A 14863-nucleotide genomic window follows, 5' to 3' on the forward strand; every position below is an offset into this window, starting at 1 on the left:
ATACCACTTTCCAAGATCGTATCGGCACATCCTCTTGACACAGAAAATCCTTTTGATATGTGGAGAGGGTGTGCCAATACAATCTTGAAAGATAATTGCTCCTGCATTGTATGTATTGTGCAGAGCATTTAACCAACAGGAATAGCGCTGTAAAAAATAAGGGTGTGGGCTGGGAGATGTGTTGAAATATTGAACGCTGTACCGGTGACGGATAGCACAAAAGTTGGAGCAGTCTTTATTTTGATTATTGTGTGATGCTAGCATTTTGCATGGGTCGTGGGTGTTGCCAGAGGCATAACTAGGGAAAACGGTGCCCGGGGCAAGCACTGAAATGGCGCCCCCCCCCCGCGCCCCCCCCAACATACTACATTATACTTAGGTTTTTCCTCGCAAGTGCCCACCGCCGCCGCCAATCCAGGCCACTGACTGGCCGGCAGGCGCCAGCAAAGCAATGGGGGGGGGGGGCGCGGGCGGCGCGGAAGGGGCCGCTCGTGGGGGAGGGGGCGCCAACGTGCTCCCTTGACTACTGTAGCGCTGCTGCACTGAGCAGGAAACATTTGTATTAACAAAAAATTTAAAAAAATTAAAAAAAAATTTTTTGTCATGGCGGCGCCCCCCACGTGACCAGAAAAGATGGTGCCCGGGGCACGTGCCCCCCCTGCCCCCCCTATAGTTACGCCTCTGGGTGTTGCTGATACTGGGACACTTCAGTCTTTGAAGAGACTGACACTTCAGTCTCTGAAGTGGTACAGCCCTAGCATGGGTTTACTACTCAGCGAAAACCAGGTCTGGAGTGGTGGCTCACAGGATCAGATATACCCTTCCACACACAATGGATCCCCACATCTAAAAAACTGGGTGTCATGGATATGACTCAGCTACCATTCTCTCTGGCATCTAGTTTTCTCTGTGTGGGGAGCTGATTTGGATGGGGGGAGCAGTGAGTCAGTCGTGTGAGCCTCACTGTTCCCTCTTAAGGTGTGCACACGCTCACAAGTTTTTGGATATCTGCTCAGTTCATTTTAGATCCCGCTCGGGTTGAATCAGGAGGGCCCCATTCTGAATGCATGTGCACACACAGTGCCTTGATACTGCTGCCCAGAACAAAACTCATTCCGCACACAGATGAAAAAAAATTAGAGAGATCACTGTTGAGCCTCCCTTCCAACTGGTCAGTTCTAGGCTCTGGAGAAGGATGAGGGTGTCGTGAACCTGTCTCCCAGGGGTGTGACTACTTCCTTCATGCAAGGTTTTGTGTGTTCGGACTAAAATCTAGGGATTTACCTGGGAGTTTCCTCATTGCCACCAGAATCCTATGGCTGATTTCTACTCTAAGGTAAGGAGCCTTTAAAGCAAATCTTTATGGAGGCATACACTGGATCTGTGACCCTCGATTCTCACAGGACACAGGTCTTCCCAGTCTATTCAGACACTGTTGTCATGTAAGCTTCTAGATAGGAATCTGTAGGGCTCTTCTAACGGCCCTAAACGGGGTCAGAGGAGCAGCCTACTGGCAGTTGTGTGTTTGCAAAGATCACAGTATCAGGAGGGGAGAGTGGCCATGTGGGAGCTGGGCCAGATAGCTTTTCCTCTCCCCCCTTGATAAAATGCTGGGGACACAATGTAGGTTGGTCATGACTGTCCTACTCAACTCCTGGCTCTCACATGATTACTCCCCCTCTTTCTACCTTGGTCTTTGCGTGCACATACGACTCTCCTACACTGGCTTTGCACTCCTCCACTCTTGTTGAGGGTTGTGAGAACAGCCCTCACATGGCGTCATGGTAACTGAGCAAAGAGGCACCTTTTAAAGAGTGGTGATTCTTTTTATTTAGCAGGGGGAGAGCAACTGGCCCTATCCATCCCCAGCACAGCATCCCTCCAGTGGCTGTTGCTGGTGTCTCTCTTATGTTCCTTTTTAAGATTGTGAGCCCTTTGGGGACAGGGAGCCATTTTATTTATTTATTTATATCTATGTAAACCGCTTTGGGAACCTGGGAAAAATAAATATTTGTCGTGTTCTTCTGGAGCATACAGAAAGAATTACATTTGCTTAGCATGTGTAAGCCTAGAATAAGTGTGTGTGTGTGTGTTGTTTTTTTTTTAAAGTGTAAATGCAGAAAAGTGAAAGCTTCCGCAAACAACTTGGAAAACAATTGTAAAAAGTGAATATTATTCTAACTTGTGGCTAGGCATCAATCGATATTTCCGGAGCTGAGAGTTAAGCCTAGCTTACACGGAGAGGGTAAGCCTGTGTCTGGCCTGTACTACTTTAGAATTCATGGAGATCTGTAAGGAGAATTGAGGCATAGAAGTGGCCCGGATACCTAGCGGGGAATTGTTTTCTGTGAAAGCATATTTAATCGTCGGAACTTCCACTTGCGATCTGAAGTGGTACAGTCCGGTCACGGATTTACCAGATCAGTAAGAATTAGGCTTCGATTCCTAGGCTAAAAGTCACTAACCAGTCTGCATCTGAATGGGAATCACAAGGAGCATTTTCCCTGGACGGGTGATTTCTGGGTCCCTCTTGGGAGAAGTGTTTCCCCCTCCCCAAAAGGATAGCTTTTGGATGAGGAACTGTGTTTTGGGGCTCTTGGCCAATGATTGGGGGAAGGGGTGCTGAGCTTCACAACAACCTCACAGGGCTGTTGTGAAGATAAAAATAGCCATGTACACCGCTCTGAGCTCCTCAGAGGGAAAGCGGGATTTAAGCGTAAAAGTAATTTAAAAAATAGGGGACCGGCCAAAGTGGTCCGTGGCTTTGAGGTTTGTACGTTCCCAATGGGGCGTTCACTGCTAAGCAAATGGGACAAGGAATAAAGAACTAGCTTTATTAAATAATGTTCTCTAGGGCACGCCGTGACAAATTTTCTTTGCCTCTAGGAGCCAGCCCAGGAGCTAGATAGTGGACACTTGATAAAATTCCTGGACTTAGTGACAGACGTCGTGGAGAGGGAGAGTAAATGGACTTTTCTTGTTCCCCTTTACAAGTAAGATACTTGGAACAGGAACAGGGCTATCTGGGACAAATAAAGATTTTTATTAAATAATTCTGTCTCTAGGCGCCGCGGTCAAATTTCGAGGCTGGTGCCTAGTATTTGTCAAATCCTGCTCTGGTGCAGCATTTCGCAACCAGTGTGCTGCTCTGAGTCAGCTCGAAAAGCAAGGAGTTTAACCACCCTGCTTTTTGAGCCGACTTGCCCCATAATGCACCACAAGGGTCACACACTTCCCAGTGCATTATGGGGCAAGTCCACTAAAAAAAACCCAGGAAGTTTAACCTCCCTACTTTTGGAGCTGACTCTGAGCAAGTCAGCTTGGCACCTCACTAATTGGTGGGGCGAGGCTGTGGCTGTGCTGTTTCTGCCCTGTAGCAATGAATATTAATGGGCTGGAAGAGGAAGCAAGTGAAAATAAATAAAAATGGCCCCCACACACAGACACAAAAAGGACATGTGTTGGGGGGCCAGTGTGAGATTATATATATATAATCCCTGCTAACTGAGCAAAGAGGCATTTTTTAAAAGTGGTGACTCAGTTTAGCAGGAGGAGAGCAACTGACCCTATCCAACCCTAACACAGCATCCTTCTGTGCGGCCTTCTCCGCTGTAGCCCCAAGGTTTTGGAATGTGCTCCCTAGTGAAATAAGAGCCTCCCCATCTCTTGACAGCTTTTAAAATGTCTTTAAAGATGAATCTGTTCACCCAGGCTTTTAATTAATAGTATTTTAATGGTTTTAATGCCGTTTTAAAATATTCTTTTAAAAAAATTTAAATTGTTGTAATGTGTTAAACTTTTCGTTTTTGTTTTAACTAATGTTTTACTTTCTGTTTTTTTTTTTTTTTAAATTGTAAACCACCCAGAGATGTAAGTTTTGGGTGGTATAGAAATATGTTAATAAAAAAAATTAAAATAAAATCCCTCCAGTGGCTGTTGCTGGTGTCTGTCCTATGTTTCTTTTTTTAGCTTGTGAGCCCTTTGGGGACAGGGAGCCACTTTATTAATTTATTTATATTTAAGTAAACCGCTTTGGGAACCTTGGTTGAAAAGCGATGTCTAAATAGTTGTTCGTGCATAGAAGTTCCTTCAGAGCCCCAAGTATTCATTTGGAAGGAAGTGCATTGTGATGTAAGGGACACTGGTTGTGTGAGACAGCTTATGGGCCTCTCCCCTTTCCTGGAGGGTGACTCATCAGCCTGTTTCCCTGGACATCTTGGTGCCAGCTTCTAAATTAAAGCCAGTTGGGCCTCAAGAGAACCATAAAAGGTGTGATATGGAGCCTCGTCTCCAACTTTGTTCTGCGCCTCGGAGTTGCTCGGAATGGCTCCCACGTGCAGAGCAAAATCTGGGACGAGATTCGGCCTTCTCCCTGAGTTTCAGCCTCGGGGAAGCGAGCAAGTTGTTATCGGTCTGTCTGTTGATTTTAGGAAGCTCTGCCCGCCCTGACGTGCCGTGTGGAGTCTGAGATGAGGAAAGGGATGTTTGCCAGGATTGGGAGGGCCACTCACAATGACATTATTTGTGTGCTGGGGTGGGAGGGCAATCTTAAAAACAAATTTTCTTGGGATCTAGGAATCGCCTGAAAGGCTTGGTGTCAGACGATGGACACCTGGCAAAATTACTGGCCTTAGTGATGGACATTATGGAGGATGAGCGTAAATGGGCTTCTCTAAATGCTTTACAAGTAATATGCTTGGAACAGAAGCAGGGCTGCCTGGCACAAATAAATATCTTCTATGAAAAAAGTCTACCTCTGAATATTCTAGTCTAGATGCCAGGGCTAAATTTCTAGGCGCCATGGTCCCCTGGCGCCTGAGGTTTGTCAAGCCCTGTCTGAAAAGACCCCAGAATTCTGTGCTATAAACTTGCATGAACGACTTGCTTTGAACGTTGGAGGCAGCCTAATGCTGAGTCAGACCCTTGGTCCACCTAGCTTAGTATTGTCTGCACTGATTGGCAGTGGCTCCCTTAAAGTTTCGGGGTGTGTGTGTGTGTGTGTCTTTCCTAGCCCTGAACCTGGGGTCTTCTGTTCTGCTTGCAAAACAGGCATTGTACCACTGAACTATGACTGTGGCTCAAATATGTTAGCTCAATGGGAACATAGGAAGCTGCCATATACTGAGTCAGACCATTGGTCTATCTAGCTCAGTATTGTCTTCACAGACTGGCAGCGGCTTCTCCAAGGTTGCAGGCAGGAATCTCTCTCAGCCCCATCTTGGGGATGCTGCCAGGGAGGGAACTTGGAACCTTCTGCTCTTCCCAGAGGGGCTCCATCCCCTGAGGGGAATATCTTCCAGCGCTCACACTTCTAGTCTCCCATTCAGATGCAACCAGGGCAGGCCCTGCTTAGTTAAGGGGACAAGCCATGCTTGCTACCACAAGACATGGGGCTCCCAGGAGGTTTCCAGTCTAGGCACTGACTGGGCCTAGACGTGTTCAACTTCAACAAGGCTACTGTGCTCCGGACCTTCGGTGTATAGCCTTTGTAACTGCAGTAACCTTTGCTCTCCTGTATGAGGACTAAATAAGGGATTAAAAAAAACTTTGGTCATGATCCAGGAAACTGGATGTGCATAGCAAAAAAACTAGTCAGTTATCTCTATGGAAGGATGGTGTCTGTGCGCTCGTGTGTGCTCCTTAACGTTCCTTCCTCATTCCCCAGGTCTCGCCCAAGCAAATCATACCAAGGCGTGCAATTAAAAAAAAAGCAGCATAAATTAGACACAATAAGGGTAAATCATGCCGGTGAATTGCCTAGTTTATGTAGACAGCAGAAAACTGCTTTTCTTGGTGCATTCTTATTTATCTGTACAGAGAGGAAACGAGGTATGCAAATAGCTTGCACCTTCTGAACGGATTGTCTGGATGTGTGCATTTACGCCACCCTGCTCCTGGTGCCCCTCCTCTTATGTAAAGTTTTTGCACAATCTGCTTGTGGAGGAGAATAGATTTTTTTTTTGATTTTTTTTTTGCATGCAGGATCTTGTCTGTGTACCAAACAGGTTTTTTTCTTGAAAATGACGGTTGTAGGACTTTGGAATGAAAGAATGAAAGCAGAAGTGGTGTATTACAGAAGGCTTAGTATAAAGTGAAGCTTGACTGTGGAAGGAGTCCGTGGCCTGTTTCAGACTATCATTTCAACTGGGGGCCACCAAACTGAGGTTCTCCCCCTGTTTTTAGAGGGTTGGATGAGGATCTGGGGAGACCAGAATTCAAATCCCCACTCAGTCATGAAAATCACTGGGCGGGTCTGAGCTGGTCACTTGGGGAGGAACATAGGGAGCTAGGGAGGAACACAGGGAGGAACATAGGGAGCTGCCATATACTGAGTCAGACCATTGGTCCATCTAGGTCAGTATTGTCTTCACAGACTGGCAGCGGCTTCTCCAAGGTTGCAGGCAGGAATCTCTCTCAGCCCTCTCTTGGAGAAGCCAGGCAGGGAACTTGGAACCTAGATGCTCTTCTCAGAGCAGTTCCATCCCCTGAGGGGAATCTCTTACAGTGCTCACACTTCTAGTCTCCCTTTCATATGCAACCGGGGCAGATCCTGCTTAGCTAAGGGGACAAGTCATGCTTGCTCCTACAAGACCTGCTCTCCTCTCCTCTTCTTTCACTTCTCTCTCAGCCTAACCTGCCTCACAGGGTGGTTGTGAGGATCAACAAACCATGTGCACCACTCTGAGCTTCATGGAACAGGAGCAGGATATAAATGTGAAAATAAATAAAATAATCTCCAGTTGCAATAAATCTTGGCTGGAGAGGGTGGGAGTTGTAGGCCAGCCGTTGCTGACGAGCCACCCAGATTTAAACCATGGTTTAGATGATTGTGAGTGAGCGATGACAGTGTTCTCCATTGCAAGGTCTGGGAACCAATGGCAGCCCCCATCAACCTTAAGTGCAGCTCTGTGACTCATTGTTTATTGGGCCTGTGCACTCAGCATAGTCCCCTTCCTGGCACTATGCCGAGGTGGCTATTCACAGTGCTGGTGAGGCTCCTTTAAGGGAAACTGAGCCCTGTTGAGCCCCAGTGACCTCTTGGAAGGCACTCATGGAACTCTGGGAAACGTGGTCCTTCCCAGTGCTTTCCCCATAGAGCTCCAATGGGAAACTGCTGGGAAGAACTACACTTCCCAGTGCCCCAGGTATCTCTTCCGAGATGGTGCTGTAACTCCAGAGCCCCGTTTCTCTTAAAGCCCACTCCTTGCACTGGGAAAAACTCAGTGCCGTGTGGAGGTCAGTGAAGGGGGGGAAATGGCTCTCACGTTGAACCTTGTTGGCCAAAGTGGGCTCTGCTTGCAAAACAAAAGGGTTGTTCATACAACCGTGAACTGGGTAGGACAAGAGGTTCTGCTCACTTTCTGGAGCTGTACACCCTCCCCAATTTCGGTTGCGTGTGAGTGGAAAAACAAGGTAGAAGGTGGGGAGTGGAATTGCCTGCAACATAGGAAGCTGCCACATACTGAGTCAGGCCCTTGGTCCATCTAGCTCAGGATTGACAACACGGACTGGCAGCGGCTTCTCCAAGGTTGCAGGCAGGAGTCTCTCTCAGCCCTATCTTGGAGATGCTGCCAGGGAGGGAACTTGGAGCCTTCTGCATGCAAGTGTGCAGGTGCAGGTGCTCTTCCACTGAGCTATGGCTCCATCCCTTACGTGGAATATCTTAGAGTTCTCAGGCATCTGGTGGGCCACTGTGTGAAACAGGATGCTGGACTAGATGGGCCTTGGGCCTGATCCAAGCAGGGCTGTTCTTCTGTAGCCTCCCATTCATATGCAACCAGGGTGGACCCTGCTTAGCAAAGGGGACAAGCCATGCTTGCTACCACAAGACCAGTTCTCCTGCTAAGAGAACCTGCTAAGCCCCAGCTGGATAGGACAAGCAAACCCTACTGAGATTCTGTCCCCAGCTTCTGAACGAGGCAGGAGGAAGAAACCCTCCTATGCAGCTGGGGTTTAGCAGACAGCCATGCTCCCTGACTCCTACCTTGTTTTTCACTTGCACACGACTGAAAATCGGGAGCGTGCACAGCTCCAGAAACTGGGCAGGATGCTTGTCCCACCCGATTCATGGTCATGTGGGCAAGCCTAGTGAAGATCACTCGGGGAGCAGTGGCATGTTTTCTTTCCCTTCTACTTTCCCCAGCGCTCACGAGGAGGAGAGTGAAATTTTTGCTCTAAGAACAAACCACAGTTGCTTGTGTTTTCTCTCCAGGGAACCCATTTGTTACCTAACTAGCCTTTGAGCGACCCTGGATGTAATGTTGTGCTGTGCCCTAAGTTGTAGCAGAGAGTCCAACACACAAGAATCCGTATTTGTGGAAGACAGTTTCATTACTAAGAAGGAGAGGTGATGAAGACAATGCAGGCCAGCCACATAAGGCCTCCCGAGATGCTAAAGCCTGCCTCTCCCCAAAGGCAAGCTCCTTAAGTATCTTTCATGATCTACAGGTGTGCTAGAAGAGCACACCTCCCAACAATTCCATTTAAAGTAAAACATACATCACACTGGATACCCAACCACAACATCCCTGAACTGCAACCGACGTACTGCTCGCTCTGCCTCATTTTGCTGCACGCCAGGATCGGGCTCTTGGCCTGATCGCTGATCTCCACCAGAAAACTCTCCCCGTCTCCTTTTTAAGGCTCCTCTTGGTTTTGTGGAATTCCTTGCAACAAATAATCCTCAGATTGTTCTTGGTTCTCTGTTCATTTCGCAACTTGCAGTGTGGTTCTTTTTAAGAGGCTTACTATTTCAGAACAGTGGCTGACACCCAGACGAAATTTCTCCTATTGAAACCAAGTCATCCTCTAGGGCAGGGATTCTCAACGTGTGGATCTCCAGATGTAATTGGACTTCAACTCCCATAATTCCCAACCAAAGGCCGCTGGGGCTGGGGATTATGGGAGTTGAAGTCCACCAACCTCTGGGGACTCACACGTTGAGAAACCCTGCTCTAGGGCAGGGACAGGGGCGTAGCTAGGGAAGAGGGGCCCCGTGTTCATCCCTTTCTCTGGCGGCCCCTCAGATTGAGGGAGACAATGGAGAAAATAGGGAGGGTGGAGCTGGAGGGCCCTCAGGAGCTGGGGGGCCATGTTCTTTGAACCTTTTTGCTCAATTATAGCTACACCCCTGGGCAGGGATCCTCAATGTTGGGCCCCCAGATGTTCTTGGACTTCAACTCCCATAATCCCCTGGCCCAGTGGCCGTTGGCTGGGGATTATGGGAGTTGAAGTCCAAGAACATCTGGGGGCCCAACGTTGAGGATCCCTGCTTAGGGTAACTCCCGAGTAGTACTATTGAGTAGCTTAGTCTGGATGTCAGCCAGTATGTATTGCCTCTAGGGGTGGGTGGGAGGAGTTATTTTGTCTGAATGGGTTGGGAGCTAGTTTTTAGTGTAGGGGTGTGCATGAATTGCGATTTGGTGCGTGATTTGAAATGCATCCCTGGCACATCCCCTGGGTATTTAAGAGGACGTCTTCTCCGCCATGAGCCCCACCGCTTGTTAAGATCATCTGGAGAGGCTCGTCTGTGGTTGCCGCCAGCTCGTCTGGCGGCTACTCAGGAACGGGCCTTCTCGGTTGCTGCCCCTGGACTTTGGAATGCGCTCCCTGTTGAAATAAGAGCCTCCCCATCTCTGGCCACTTTTAAAAATGCACTGAAGACGCATTTCTTCACCCATGCTTTTAATTAGATTTATAGTTTTAATATTTTCAATATTGGGTTTTAAATATTTTCAGTGATTTTAATTGTTAATTGATTTGATGTTTTAAGTTATTTTTATTGTAAACCACCCAGAGAGTTTTGGGTGGTATAGAAATATTTTAAATAAATAAATACATTTGTTTATTTATAAATAAATAAATAAATGCTGCCCCCAGACTTTGGAATGCTCTCCCAGTGGCCATTCGCTCCTTGGACTCCATCACAGTTTTTAGAAAGCTTGTTAAATCCTGGCTTTTTATCCAGGCCTTTACATGATTGTTTCTGTTGCTGCTTCTGCGTGTTTTGACCCGTGTGTAGTTTTTTTATGTTTGTATTTTATATATTTGAAATCAGACTTGTTTCATATTTTTAGCTTAATATTTTTAATTGTTCATTTTTATTGTATGTTTTTTATAACTTTTGTAAACCGCTTTGGGATTGTTTTTAATGAAAGGCGGTATATAAATTTAACAATAAATAAATAATGGAGGATAGCAGGTGCATACCTGCTCCCCTGCCACTCGCTGCTACTTCCTGAATTGGTGGCACGCTTCCCAGCTATTCTCATGCGCCCATGCTCTCCCCCAGCTGCCCTCACATGACACTGGCACGCACATAGCCTCCACGCATGTTGCCGATTCAGGATCTGGTTGTGAGTGGGGGAAGAGCAGGTATGGACCTGCTCTCCTCGGGTTTTAAAGGTGCCGGGAATGTGCTTCGAATCACGCATCGAATCGCGATTCGTGCACACCCCTAGTCTAGTGCGATGAGCAGAGGGTTGTGTTTGGACAGGGGAGCTTTAACTCTCTTGTACTCTGTTCAGCGACGAAAAGCATTAGCAAAATATACACCGATAGCATATCTGAAGTTCCACCCCTCCCTTTTTGTTTGGTGCCATGAGGACAATGTTCGGTTTGCACAGGAGGGAGCTAGATGTAAGGCTGTGCTAAGCCGTGAAGCTTGGAGTCCATATGTGGGAGATGTTTTGATGGAATTTCCCGTGTGTGGGGTAAAAAGCAGCCATGCGTGGCCTTGGTTTGGACCAGGGCTGTAGCAGGAAAAAGATTACACTTCTTTTCACCCACAGCATAGTCCAGATTCAAATTGGGGTGGTAGTAAGGTTGTGCAGCAGGGACATGCTTGACTAACGAGTAGAAGGTTGCCAGTTCGAATCCTCTATCAGGCAGCAGCGATATAGGAAGATGCTGAAAGGCATCCTCTCATACTGCGCGGGAGGAAGCCATGGTAAACCCCTCCTGTATTCTACCAAAGACTACCCCAGGGCTCTGTGGGCGCCAGGAGTCAAAATCGACTTGACAACACAATTTACCTTAGTAGGGGAGGAAAGGTGGTTTTCGAAGAAAGAAAGCAAAAACTGGGAGTTCCAATTATGGAACGCAGGCATATTGTGTAGCTTGGCCCTCACTGGGCAACTCTTGGGAAACGTCATGATTTCTCTAGGGCAGGGCTGCACAACTTGGGCCCTCCTGCAGACGTTGGACTATAACTCCCATCAGCCCTGACTGTTGGCCACTGTGGCTGGGGATGGTGGGAACTGTAGTCCAGGAACAGCTGGTGGGCCAAAGTTGTACAGCACTTTCTCTAGGATCATTCTGAAGATATGAGAAGTAAAGAGTTGTGCAGTCGCTTAATCAATCAATCAATCAACCAATCAATCAATTTTAATTTTATTAAATTTATTTATTAGCTTTGTATCCTGATCAGTGTTCCCTCTAACAAGGACTCCCAGATGTTGACTACAACTCCCATAATCCTCAAGCAAAAGCCATTGCAGCTGGGGATTCTGGAAGTTGTAGTCAACAACATCTAGGAATCTCTCTTACAGGTAACACTGATCTTGATAAAGGTTGTGCAAATAATTGGCCAGTGCTTGGAGATTCCAGCCGTGTTTAAGCACCTTTCAGGTTCTTCTAAGCAATTTTAAGCCCACATCTAACTCTAGCTCTGAAAGGAGAGAATTTTCCCTCTGAAAAGGGACTTGCATTTCCCACCTTCAGCCAGAATGCATCCTTATGTATGGTTTGTGGTTGTGGGACTACAACTTCCATCATCTACAGCCAGAATGGCCTTTGTGACTAGGAATGATGGGATTTGTAGTTAAACATCTGGGGCATCCAACAAGCTTGTGGACTTCTGGCTTTATGGGATTGTAGAGATACACTTTAGCAGTGTACAAATGGGTCAAATAATCTGAGCCTTGTTTGTTAAGGCAAGGGGGATACTCAGCTACAAAACAGAGGTCTGTAAAAAGAACAAAAATCCCACTACATCCTCTTCTTCTTTTTGTGTGTGTAAAATATGACTCTAAGAATGACAAACAAAAACAGCAGGGAACTCGGGCACACTGCCAATTGAGGAACATAGCAATAATGAAAACTTCGGGTTTTTTTTGGTGGGGTGTAAGAACCACTTAAGTAGTGAGGATTCCTGTCTACCTTACCACATAGTGAAAGCTATACGGAGGGTGGAAATCTGTTGAATTTTCTGTTCGAGCATTCCACTCTTGGGAATTTACTTCCTAGGCAGGCGACGAACCAGGATATGAGACCAGTATGTTGATGGTTCAAGTGCTGGATGAGAAGCAGCGAGTCCTGGGTTCAAGTCTTTCCACTCAGCTATGAAGCTGATTGGCTAAAAGTGGCTTTTTCTCAGCCTAACCTACCTCACAGGATGGTTGTGAGGATAAAATGGGGCGGGGAGGGGCCATGTACACCCCTTTTAGTTCCATGGAGAAAAGGTGGGATATAAATGTAATAAACACCCCTCATGTGTGGGATGTGATGTTCCTTCCTTAAAGAGAGAGACATGCATTCAAATAAGATAAGAACATAAGAACAGCCCTGCTGGATCAGACCCAAGGCCCACCTAGTCCAGCATCCTGTTTTGCACAGTGGCCCACCAGATCAACAGGTCTAGAGTTGTGCTTCAGTGTGTTAATTTTATTTAAACCAAGAAAGGCACACTTTTGTTCATGGCGGGCAGCGCGGCACAGTGGTTAGACTAGGAGTGAAAAGACCTTAGTCTGAATTCCCACTCTGTCATGAAAGTCAAGGGGAGACCCCAGGCCACTTGCTGTCAACCTAACCTACCTTGTAGGGTGGTTGTGAGAATAGAATGCAGTGTGGGGAACTCTTGTAGACTCCCCTGAGCTCTTTGGAGGAAGGGTGGGTTGTTCACGTATTAAATATGCTGTCGTAGCCAGGAATCAGTTCCAGGAACTTCTGTTTATTGGGGGAGATCTCTTTTTCTCTGTTCTGCTCAGGCATCCATTGGGACAACTACGTTTTTGTTTTGCTTTTGTTTTAACAGACAGTATTCAGTATGCAACATTTTGACTTCGGGACAGAGCAAGTCTTAACCTGATATGTGGGGGCGTTCTCTTAAATAAACTTTTGCTGCTTTGGCGGATGTTAGAGGGAGTTTGCACAACAGTTGTTGAATCTCCTGCCAAATTAGCATTCTCATCGTTCTGGGCATCTTTTGCTGGTTTGCCAGGCTGCCAGTTTGCCTTTCTCGCTTCCAGTAAGCCGGTCCCTGAATGAGTGCTCTGTGTGTGTGTGTGTGTGTGCCTGCTTGTCTGCCCATCCCACCTTTCTGTGTGCCACTCCCTAAACACAGAATGAATGAGAGAATCCTCTCTCATTTCCCTTTCTCCCTCTTGGGTTCTTGTTTGCAGAGGAATCTGCCACTCCGCCCTTTCCTGCTGGTGTGCCAATCTGCCTGCCCTTTCCAAGAAGTGGGGCTACGGAGAGGAAGATCTCCCCCACTCTGCCTGTAGTCAACTCTCCATCCTGTGGAAACAAGGGGTGGTTTGATTCTTTACCGGCACCTCTGCGCGCCCGGAGGACCACAGGCGTAGCTGGCCCCCTCGCCTGGTGCGGCAGGGGCTTGTGGAATGTGTCTGTCGTAACCATCCAGGAGAAGAGAGAGGGGAAAACTGTGAGGTTTTCCTCCTGGGAAACTGTCTTGCTTTGTCTGTGTGCCCTCTGGGTTTCGGCTCCTCTCCAAACACTGGGATGTGATGAAGTCCAGGCTGGCAGCAGTTTTTGCAGAAGGTTGACACATCCTGCAAAGAAATGCCGCAAAGGCAATCTGGGACCGTGGGGTAAGGATTTTTTTTCTCTCTTGCCTTAGGAGTTGGGGGAGTAACAAAGGGGTTTTTTAAATAGGGTCCAACAAAGGCAATCTTTATGGGGAAAGAAGCGTCCCAGCCTATTTGGCGTCTCCTCCAAGGTGTGGGTGTTGCATTGCTCACTGATGGTTCCTTGCAGAGGGTCAATCCTGTTCGAGATTTCCTGCATCTTCCGTCCCCACCCTGATGTGGGGAAAATATAGCCGGGTTTCTCCTTCTTCCAAGAGATTTTGGGATCTTCTCCGGAGGAGATCTGGTTAGGATTTCTGCAGGGATCAGTTGTGGAGTTGATCCTGTGCCACCCACAGGGGAATGGACCTACCTAGGAAGGACTGGGAGGATCTCGACTTGAGGATCTTCTCCAGGCTTGGAGCATTTAAAAAGAGGGTGATGTTTTCATGGCAATACATCTCAGAGGGTCTCACTTAGGGTCCTTTGTCTTCTTTTCTTGTTGCAGCCCTAACCTGAAGCAGGGGCGGCGGGGTGTGTGTGTGGGAATAATTGCAGTTCCGTCTTACGGTGGCCGTGGGTGGGTTGCATAGTCTTTCTTAGACTCACTCAAGGGAGGCAAACGTTCAGATCTGGAATTGGGACTGTATACAGTAATGCGAACACCCCCACCGTCTTCCGGATTGGGAGAAACGATCCGAGACCAAAATGTGTCCACGTATAGAGAGGATGACACATTGAAAGGATTTCTCTCTCCCTCCGCCATAAAAATGGGCATCGAACACAGAGGAACAAAGCATGTCCAGGATAAAAGGAGGCTGGCTGTTTTCTTTCTTTCTGGTTTTCAGTGCTTACTGTGGGTTTCCAAACTTGCCTGCTTCATGTGGTCCCAATTTTTGTATGATTCATCCGAGCCATTTGATTTGCAAATTAAAGAAGCCATTCAAAGAACTCAGTGAGAGCGGAGACTGCAGTTGCAGCCTCTGAGCTGTGGAGATGGACGAGAGCAGCTCTGAGGTTAAGGGCAGGGATATGTGATGTAATAAAGAGTGCTTCTG

General features: G+C 47.4%; 1 protein-coding gene across 9 annotated transcripts in view; it reads left to right on the forward strand.

The window, feature by feature from the left end:
* The window catches only part of ARHGEF15 (Rho guanine nucleotide exchange factor 15), a 76866-nt gene that overhangs the window by 11099 nt on the left and 50904 nt on the right, over positions 1–14863 (forward strand). For 5 of the 9 annotated variants that reach the window (XM_053265576.1, XM_053265578.1, XM_053265580.1 and 2 more), the window contains exon 2: positions 13401–13829. The exons of 3 other annotated variants lie outside the window; for them this stretch is intronic. The gene's annotated coding sequence lies outside the window, so the exon portion shown is untranslated. Of the gene's footprint in view, positions 1–2968; positions 2994–13400; positions 13830–14863 lie in introns of those variants that run through there. One more of the 9 variants, XM_053265588.1, reaches the window with a different exon arrangement.

The sequence above is a fragment of the Hemicordylus capensis genome, chromosome 6 (assembly GCF_027244095.1).
Source record: "Hemicordylus capensis ecotype Gifberg chromosome 6, rHemCap1.1.pri, whole genome shotgun sequence".
NCBI classification, from domain to species: Eukaryota; Metazoa; Chordata; class Lepidosauria; order Squamata; family Cordylidae; genus Hemicordylus; species Hemicordylus capensis.